The 10,102-nt window shown below is 31.8% G+C and overlaps 1 pseudogene; it reads right to left on the bottom strand.

Moving 5' to 3' along the window:
* Positions 1 to 340: 340 nt before the first annotated feature.
* LOC148300252 (putative G protein-coupled receptor No18) overlaps positions 341 to 10,102 on the bottom strand; it is a 34,703-nt pseudogene continuing 24,941 nt past the window's right edge.

Genomic DNA, 10,102 nt, shown 5'->3' with positions numbered 1-10,102 from the left:
ATTTGCAGTAGTGACATCTATTGGTGAGACGAAGTAGCTTTTTACTTACTAAGAGCAGAAAATCTTATATTTGTATGTGAGGTCCGAATCCTGGATTATAATCACATACACATACTATGACGGTCGTAAACCCCGTAAATGCCTTACATTAAACATTGTACTTGAATCACTAGAATTTTCAGTAGAGATATCTATTGGTGAGCTGAAGAAGCTTTTTATTGAGCAGAAACTCTTTTGTTTGCATGCCTATGACGGTCATTAGCCCCGTAAATGCTTAGACTTCCACATTTTTCTTCATCTTTGTTGAGATGTCAAAAAAATTATATGATAAATACCTCCTATAAGATGATCCAGATTTGTGAACAAGTATTTGGACACACTCAAAATGTTGTTAATAATCAATCAGATCAAAATTCGATAAATTATTTATGCTGGAATGCGAAATCCGCTCGCCTGCTGTCTTTTGAACACCTTTTAACCGTTAGCCGCCAGAATGCGACCCTGAAATCGGGAGAATAAAAGGCGTAAATGAAGGGGTTAATGGCGGAATTAAACCACCCTAACCACGTCAAAAACGACATTAGGGCCGGGATAACGTACTGCTTGGGCAGGAAGGGCGTTAATAGGTAGTAAACGAAGAAAGGCAGCCAACACGCGACAAACCCACCCACAACAATGCTCAGAGTTTGCGCGGTTTTGGTCTCTCGGCGCAAAGAGGAAACGCGGTTGTTTTGGTGCTCCACTGTATGTTCATTAACAAAGTGCTGCTTGGATCTGATAGAAATCCTAGACACTTTGCTCGTCTTATAAGTGACGGTAGCACTTCTTTTAAGTTTGACTTCTTCATTGTCGTTTTGGATTTGGAAGTTGGTAACGCTTCTATTCATTGAATTGCAGTTGCGATGGTGATGTTTCTTCTTCTCGCAGTTGTAGCAGCATTGACGCGTGGGCAGCAGCTCGTAGGACTGCGAGGGCTCCTTGATCTTGCCTTGAGGATTGTTTGCTGCAGGGGTGTCCGCACTGCCCGGGGGCTGGGTCGCCTGGTTCTGAGGGATCGCACTGGAGGGCTGATTGAGAGATTCCGAAGTCTCTGAATCGGCGCGGAGACACGCCAAACGAGAGAACCTCTGAAAAATAAAAATAAATAAAAATGTTTTAGTTTTATTCATGAGATGATCCGTGGAATTATTAAACCAGCTGAAAGTTCTTTATATTGATATGTCAACATAGATGAAGAATATTTATTGTAACTGCAAAAAGTTGGTAGAATTCCATTTTAAATTTTTGGGTTTTGTATCCAGAATTAAACAAGTTTATTGGATTGAATTCTACTTTTATTTAAATATATACATGTATAATGAAACCAATAATCTTGTTTAATTTTGGTTACATTACCCAAAAATAGATGGAGAAGGATATGAAGTCCTTCTTCCTGTCATAAGCTCATTCAAGTGATCACTTTAAATACGTGCATTATTCTCCATTCTACCCATGATAAATGGTAACATATAATAATGGTTGTATACAATAATAATATCTTTTTAAGTATATTAAACAAGGATGAACATACCAGACATGGAATTATGCATCAACCTGAAATATTTGTGACATATTCTAAAAATAAGTATGGTGCACGAATTCATTGCACTTTTAAGTATTTGACATAGTTGATCATGCCTATTTTTCCTCGATCTTCCATCGCTCGTCTCATTCAAATAACATAAAAATGGAAGGTTTCAAATCATTGATATTTTTTTAGGATTAAATGTAAAGTAATTTTAAATATGATTATACCCATGTTTTCCCTGGATATAACCAAAAAAACTCGCTTTACCTTTTGGCTATTAATTTTTACCGGGTCTTTTAATATTACTTTTATTAAGATAAATTTCGCCAAAATTATTCGTTTCATGAAGAGATTATTTATTAGAAAACTTTGGAGGGGAGGATATGAAAAATTGTAAAAGAAAACTTTGTATAAAGCCCTTTTTAATGTAGGCACCATCGCACTATCCCTTAGAAGGGGAAAAGCAATGAAAAATGGGTTTGAAAACTTAAAATTTTTTGATGTCTTATATGAGGTAAGAGAGGCTTTAGTTTAAACACCCTTATTACATCTTTAAATTAAAAATCTTTAAGCTCTAAAAGCTCTCCATCCGTAGGTACTCATACAAAGGACTAAGTTTTATTTCATATGTGTAATGAAAGAGGGAAAATCGAGAAAACATTTTTAATTTTCCTAGCTCCAGTTTTTTTTTAGTCTTTAAGTTATGTAAGTGTCTTATGTTCTAAGTCTTAAGCTCTAAAGCTTAGCAAAAAACAAATAAGGATTCTAACCAGAGACAACACATGAAAAAAATTGGACTTCATGACTCCCTAGTATGCAAATTTTGTATGGAGGATAACGAAACGCCAATCTACATTCTCTACAATTGTGACGCACTTGCTCGCAAACGAAGTCACATCCTTAAAGGATCTCTACTGGACTCCGAGAAAAAAAGCTCCTACCACCAAGACAGGTCGTGAGTTACATGACTCACGTAGGTCTTGGCAGTGATCTGTAATACAGAGGGAGGTCACAATAGACCTAATATGGTCAAGGTGACATAAGGGATGCAAGATCCCTTGACCTCGAAAAAAAGCGTCTTATGTTATGCTTGGAGAGATTGTGCGAAGTAAAAAAAGTAAAAAAAAATCAAAGTGAAGTAACCAACACGTATGAACAAGTATTTGGACACACTCAAAATAAATTATATTATCTATTGATTTGGCATTAACTCTCTAGAATGACATGTTGAAAAATTAAATACTTGACTCACACACTCAAATTATTACACAATTAGTGGATTATAATCAATTAGTGATTATAATCCAGGATTCGGACCTCACATACTAATAAAAAAGTTTCTGCTCAATAAAAAGCTTCTTTTCATCTCACTAATAGATGTCTCTAGTGAAGTTCTAGTGATTAAAGAACAAGGTTTCTAAATTGGTTCATATATAGAACTCCCAAGAATTTGAGTAGTATGGTTGTCAATAATGGGTAGAATTGGTGAATGTTACACGTGTGTAACGTGGCCACCTTTACCAATATATACCAAGTTTTCTTCGGTATTCTCTGCTCCTATTTCTTAAAATATTTGCTTTCTATGGTGGTTTGAAAATTCACATCAATTGTCCCTTAAATGCCCGGATTCCCATATTCTTCTTCATTTATGTTGAGATGTCAAAAAATCTATAATTATGGTTGGAGAAAACCGTGTAAGATTAATATTAAAAGCTTCGTTTATGCTTTTTTAGTATTTCAAAAACTCATTTAATTTAATTTGTTGAAAATTTGAAGAAAAACTGAAAAAAAAATATATACATATAACGTTTAAATATTTATTTTTCTTCTTTCGTGAGATGTCAAAATATATTAAAAAAATAGTTATTTAAAGGTTTTCACAAATGATTTTTTTAAATGTAATCAATAAAGGCACATTTTCATAAAAAGTCACCCTTGCAAAATGAAGGTAGAATGGAGACGTCTAGAATATATTCATAATCGTGACTGAAAAATAAAGCTCCTTGAGGGCAGGTATTAAAAAAACTTTTGTTTCCAAATATAAAAGTATTTTTCATAATGACTTTCTTTGAATGCTGTGCTTAACAAGGTCATCTTTTGTCCCCTGAAATGTTTTATTTGAGAAAAAAAATGTGACCGAGTAGTCCACCATTATTTCGAGTCATGGATTAAAGGATATTGGGATGACTCGTTGGTGGTTTTCGTGACACCCTTTGTCTGTCGGAGAAAGAAAAATAACGGAAATATGTGGAAATAATAAAAAAGCGTTTGAATTTAAACATTTCATTTGTTAAAAAAATACGGGTTGGCAATGATTAAAAAAACCGATGTATGAAATGTGTTTGAATGGTGATATTACAATGTACTACTACTACCACCATCACGCCACTTCCCGGCAGGGGTAGGCAGAGAGGATGGAACGCCATACTCTTCTGTCTTGGCATACACTCCTAGCCTCCTTCACTTCCATAAATCTAGTCATACATGCCCTCCGATTACGCAGACTTTTGACACCGCCAGATTTTAGGTTCTGATTGATCTGATCGTCCCAAGTCTTTTTCGGTCGTCCTCGTTTTGTTTTCCCTCTCACATTCGCCACATATATTTTTTTTAGTCATTCTCTCGTTATCCATTCGCTGCATATGTCCATACCACCGTAAAGAACTCTTCCTAATATTTTCAATTATTCCTCGTACAGCCTTACATTCTTTTCTTATATCTTCGTTTTTAATTCTATCTTACAATAATTTTCCACACATTCGTCTGAGGGAGCGCATTTCAACAGCGTTCACTCTGTGTCTTTCATCCTTCTTTGCTAGTTTCATGTTTATGGAAATTTATGAATGTAATTTATAGTGATAATATATAAGGAAAAATACGAAGTTAATATTAGCATTACCTATCGATAAAAATAGGAAATCATTTAAGACCTTTTAGAAAAAATATTCCTTAATGCATGTCGTCTACCCCACCAAATGACATCTTTGATTTGAGATATTTCTCTTATCCTGGTGTTTCTTACTTGTAGACTCTTACCAGATATGATCCTTAGAGTCTTCATTTCTGACAATATTAGCGCGTTTTTTTGTTATTTCGGTGTCCGCTCTGCATTCGATCCCATATCGCTTACTCCTTTCAAGAACGTCATAAATGAAAAATCGTTGATTTTCAGTTGTACATGTTTTCGGAATGCCCAAAAAATGTACTATATCCCAGCAAAAGAGGCATATTTTTAACATAATATTTACCCGCTGCAGGGTAGAAAGAAATGTTTTTGCATTTTGAAGAAAAGGTATTATTTAATTATTTTTTAACAATATACTTTATATTTTTCACATGGAGAAAAAACATTCAGGTTTTACCTAAAAAGATGTGTTGCACAGTTAAAAGTTAAATAAGTGGCTTAGTATTTATTTTAAGTACATTTCATTGTATTTTTAAATTTTAAAAACGATCTCCTGAAAAATGAAGTATTTTGATAAATGACATTCTTGAAAGGACTGAACTATGTGTCATGATAGGTTTTACACGGGTTATATTTTAATTTTGTTACTGAAAACCTAGAATCGTAAAGTATAAAAATCTTTTCCATAAGAAATCGTGATGGATTTATGAATCAAGTTTAAAAATATGTATACTTATATACTTATGCAATAAATTGCTTTCAAATTTACAAAATAAATACTAATAATTCTAAATAAATTAATAAAATGCAATTAAACTTTCGCCATTTTTCTCTCATCATTTTATTTATTTGGGATTTTTACAGCCACTACAAAACAATATACAACAACAATTAACAAATCGTGTGTGTGTGTGTGTGTGTATGTGTGTGTGTGTGTGTGTGTGTGTGTGTATAGTACCTATTCCATGTCAACATAAATCATCCAACAAACAGGGATCATAAACAGTTGGCTTGTTTCACCTAATTATCAAATAAACGCATTTTTAAAAGAATTTTTCTTCAATCTCAAAATGAATTCCTCCATTGAATTCTTCATCCATGATTATAACTCTGATTTAATGAAAACAAAACGCCGACTGAGGCAACGCTAGAACAGTTGGTTAATCTTTAAATGATGAGACGAAAAATTTGAATTGTAAAAGTCGTCTTTTGAAATTGATATAGAAATACAAGCGTAATTAAAACACCAGTAGCGGCGGTCTGAATTTTAGAATTCCATTTCTGTCTAAACGGAGAAAAGGATAAAAGAGATAACTTTGCCCGTTTTTCTTAGTATATACTAAAACCTCGATATAACGGACCACTATTTAACGAACTTCTAATATATCAGACAAAAAATACGGTCAATTGTAAATAGAAAAAATAACAACTTATTATGTAGTTTTTGCCCCCATGAATTTTATTTGACCAGCAACTGGGTTTTGTCATAACCGACATCATCAGACTGATCCCCCTGGGAATCGAATCTGGGACCTCCAACACGGTAGCCAAACGCCCTGACCATTATACTACGGAGGCGAACTATCTAAGTAATAATAATAATAATAAATCCCTCACCGCACCCCAATGGTGCATAGGGCACTGCTTCATATAAACGCAGTGTTATCTCGATCGATTGCACATGAAGGAAAGGTGATCAGCCCTCCACTTCAGGTACCAGTCCAGTGTAATATTGAATAAATATTAGAGTGAAAAAATCACTTATATTTATTAAACCCCCCTGGGAATCAAACCCGGGACCTCCAGAACGGTAGCCGAGCACGCTGACCATAACTATCTAAATACTTTGTTGATATTCTCAAAAAAATGACTTTCGATATATTTTTAAACCTATTCTTATACTGGCCCACATTAGATTATCCCTCCTGTTCCCAACACAGATTCAAATAAAAACATATTGCATTAGTTAAACGGAACAATAAGCCTTTTAAGTTTTTTTTGATAGATACTACTTCTTTTCCACGATATACTTCTATCATTTCATGACATAATTTATCAATAAACATATGAAAAGTTTGAATTCGTTTTCCAGCATCTTTGTGTGGTTTGTAAAAGTTCATAATTACATATGCATTCTTAGAAAACCAAACCGTTTTTTTTATCATGAGAGAAATGAGTCAAAAGTACCGTCTCGGTATTTTCTTCACAGGCCGGTTTTCCGGGCCGTATGGTATTGAGGATAGATATTGAGGCCGGTATTCAGGGCATTAGGGTAAATGCGTTACTCAATAAGGCCGGTTTACCGACCTCTAGGGTTCAAAAGGTTAATGATCTATAAACCTTGTACTTAAAAAGCAAGGTAAATAATAAATGCAATTCCCAAATAAATATATATATATATATATATATATATATATATATATATATATATATATATATATATATATATATATATATATATATATATATATATATATATATATATATATATATATATATATATATATATATATATATATATATATATATATATATATATATATATATATATATATATATATATATATATATATATATATATATATATATATATATATATATATATATATATATATATATATATATATATATATATATATATATATATATATATATATATATATATATATATATATATATATATTTATATATATAAATATATATACATATATATATATATATATATATATATATATATATATATATATATATATATATATATATATATATATATATATATATATATATAATATAACAGACACCCCTCCTCCCATTAGTCCGCGCAAGTGTTTTTGCCTAGAATTTTCATGAATTACATGAAATTACAGTAACTTTAAACATATAGAGTAAATCCACTCACGAGTAGGCATAGGCCATGAAACTTATAAAGTTAAAGCCTAAGTAAGGACATGATAAACGGTATTGCATAAGCCGTGGCTAGATTTCAGAATCACTTGGACGTTAGGTAATTAAAAAAAAAAAAAAACATAAGTCCGTTATACCGGGGTTTTACTGTAATATTATGATAGATTTTTCAAGAACACTTCAGGCGTCACGTACAGAATATGGGCATATTTAAAGGAGCATAAAATCACATCAAATAGTCTTTGACAGAGATTTGGTGGATTTATCCGAAGCGGTGTGAAGCTGGGTTCCTTTACGTTATTAAATTGTTATAGTATTACGTTGTGCGAGGCTGAGCGTATGATTTTCTGAAAATTCAATCGTGACATTTCAATGTTGGCGCGAATCGGGTGGAAAATATAGAGCAAGGTTAAAAAAGCACACGATCGGAAGAATATTTTTTCAATGTTGTAAATAAAATATAAAAATGGTGTAAAAAAATTAATGGTCAAATTATAAGCTACATAAAAATTTAAATCACGTTTTGTGGCGGGGCTCAAGTATGTGAATTTAATCCAAGATTCAGACCTTGCATACGAATAGAAAGAGTCTTTTCTTAAAAAGGTTTCCGTATTTCAAAATATTAAAGATGGCTATTGTGAACTCACATGTACTATGTCACGAGTTTGAAATAGAAGTTTCGAGAATTTGAGTATGGTTGTTAATCATGGGTATAATTGGTAAATGTTACACGTGTGTAAAGTGATCACTTAACCAATCCTTTGACGTTCCTAAGCCCTGTTAATACCCAGACTTCTATATTCTTCTTCATCTATGTTGAGATGTCAAAAGTAATGTAATAAACTGCGTTGTTTAAGCAAGTAAGTACGACGTTCATCGCTAAGCAATCTTTTGATAAGTACATCATATCGTGGTATGCTGGCAAAAAATGTTAACTCTAAAATCCCTTTTTGATTTCTCTGTTATTCAAAGCTTTTAGCCTGAATGAAATACCCGCTTTTGAACTTAAAGTTAAATTTACTTTTAAAACCACATATATATGACATTTCAAACTACTTAGTGTATTTTGCCAGGTTACAGAATGTTGAAAACTTTATAATAATGCATCATTTATACACAACGAAGGTTTGATAGTCCCAAGAATTAACAATAAATATGGGAGTCGAACACTGCAATATATCGTTCCGAACATTTTCAATTTGTTGCCGACGGAGGTTAAGGGTCAAAATAAAATATAGATGAAAGACAAAATAAAGGAATGGGTAAATGATCAAGAGTTAATTTAATTAAAAAAGTTTAAATTTTTAATTTTTCTCTCTTTTTTGTATGTATATTAAGTTAAAATGGATAAAAACAATGAAAAAACGTAAAAAAAACTTTACCGACAAAATACGCAAGATGGCTTGGTGGGTTTCTGCAATTAAAAAAAAATGTCTGTAAATGTACTATTTATGTAAATAAAAAAAAAGTCGAATCTGCATACTAATAATAGAGTTTCTTCTCAATAAAAAACTTCTTTTCGTCTCACTAACAGATGTCTCTATTGAAGTTCTAGTGATTTAAAAACAATATTTCGAAATTGGTTCATATATATAGAACTTCCGAGAATTTGAGTAGTGTGGTTGTAATAATGGGTATAATTGGTGAATGTTACGCGTGTGTAAAGTGGTCACTTAAACCAGCCCATGACGGTCGTCAGCCCCGTAAAAGCTCAGACTTCCATATTCTTCTTTATCTTTGATGAAATGTCAAAAGATAATATGAGAAACTATATATTTTTGTAGATTTATATTATCCACTGACACTTCGTGATGGAATTGCATTTTCAATATATTATTAGATTAAAACCAATATTTTTAGCTTTTCCACTTTATTTTTATTTGACCAGCGACCGGGTTTCGTCGTTACCATCAGACCAGTCTGATGATGTCTGTAACGACGAAACCCGGTCGCTGGTCAAATAAAAATAAAGTGGAAAAGCTAAAAATATTGGTTTTAATCTAATAATATATTATATATTTTCGAATAAAAGTTATTTGCCAGTAAACCCACGATGTAATATAACCCCCACCTCAGTAGGAATGAAGATAATAATTTCGGTTATATAACGTTTCGAAATTCATTCACCGTCTTCAAATGATACTGAATGAATTATTCATATTTCAGAAGTTAATAAAATTTACGAACTCTAAGTAACTCAGTATTCCTATGTATATTTTGATATGATGAAAGGCAAGTGTATCAGGTATAATTGTATTAGAGTTGAGTGCCTTACCTCATTCGATGTTTTTCAAAATTATTTTGTAAAATTGTAATAAGGATGTATTTTTAAAATGTACAATTGTGTATTTCTTGTTTTGAATTCTGGGTAAATCTTAAGAACCAGAGTATTTGAGAATTTATAATTCTACATACGTTAAATAGTACTTAACTTTCTTTGAATTCAGGTAACATTTAACGTAATTTATTTTTTTCAATGTTTTTTATGTTTATTTGTAATTTATGTTTTTTTTTTAATTCTTAATTTATCTACCCTCTGATTGCAAACAGCTATTTATGGTATCAAACTTTTTGATCAACATGACTAGTCTGTTTTTGGTAGGTTGGAAGATATTGCTGTTTAGCAATAAGCCTGCCAATGTACTTATTTATTTTCTGTACATGAAGTTTAAATAAATAAATAAATAAATTTTATTCTAAAACGTCGTTTTCTTATTGAAAAAAAG

Source organism: Brachycentrus maculatus, unplaced genomic scaffold, assembly GCF_059751285.1.
Source record: "Brachycentrus maculatus isolate JH-2025_06_01 unplaced genomic scaffold, ASM5975128v1 h1tg000766l, whole genome shotgun sequence".
Classification (NCBI taxonomy): domain Eukaryota; kingdom Metazoa; phylum Arthropoda; class Insecta; order Trichoptera; family Brachycentridae; genus Brachycentrus; species Brachycentrus maculatus.
Note: the sequence above shows the minus strand (reverse complement) of the source record. Positions and strands in the feature narration are given on the sequence as shown.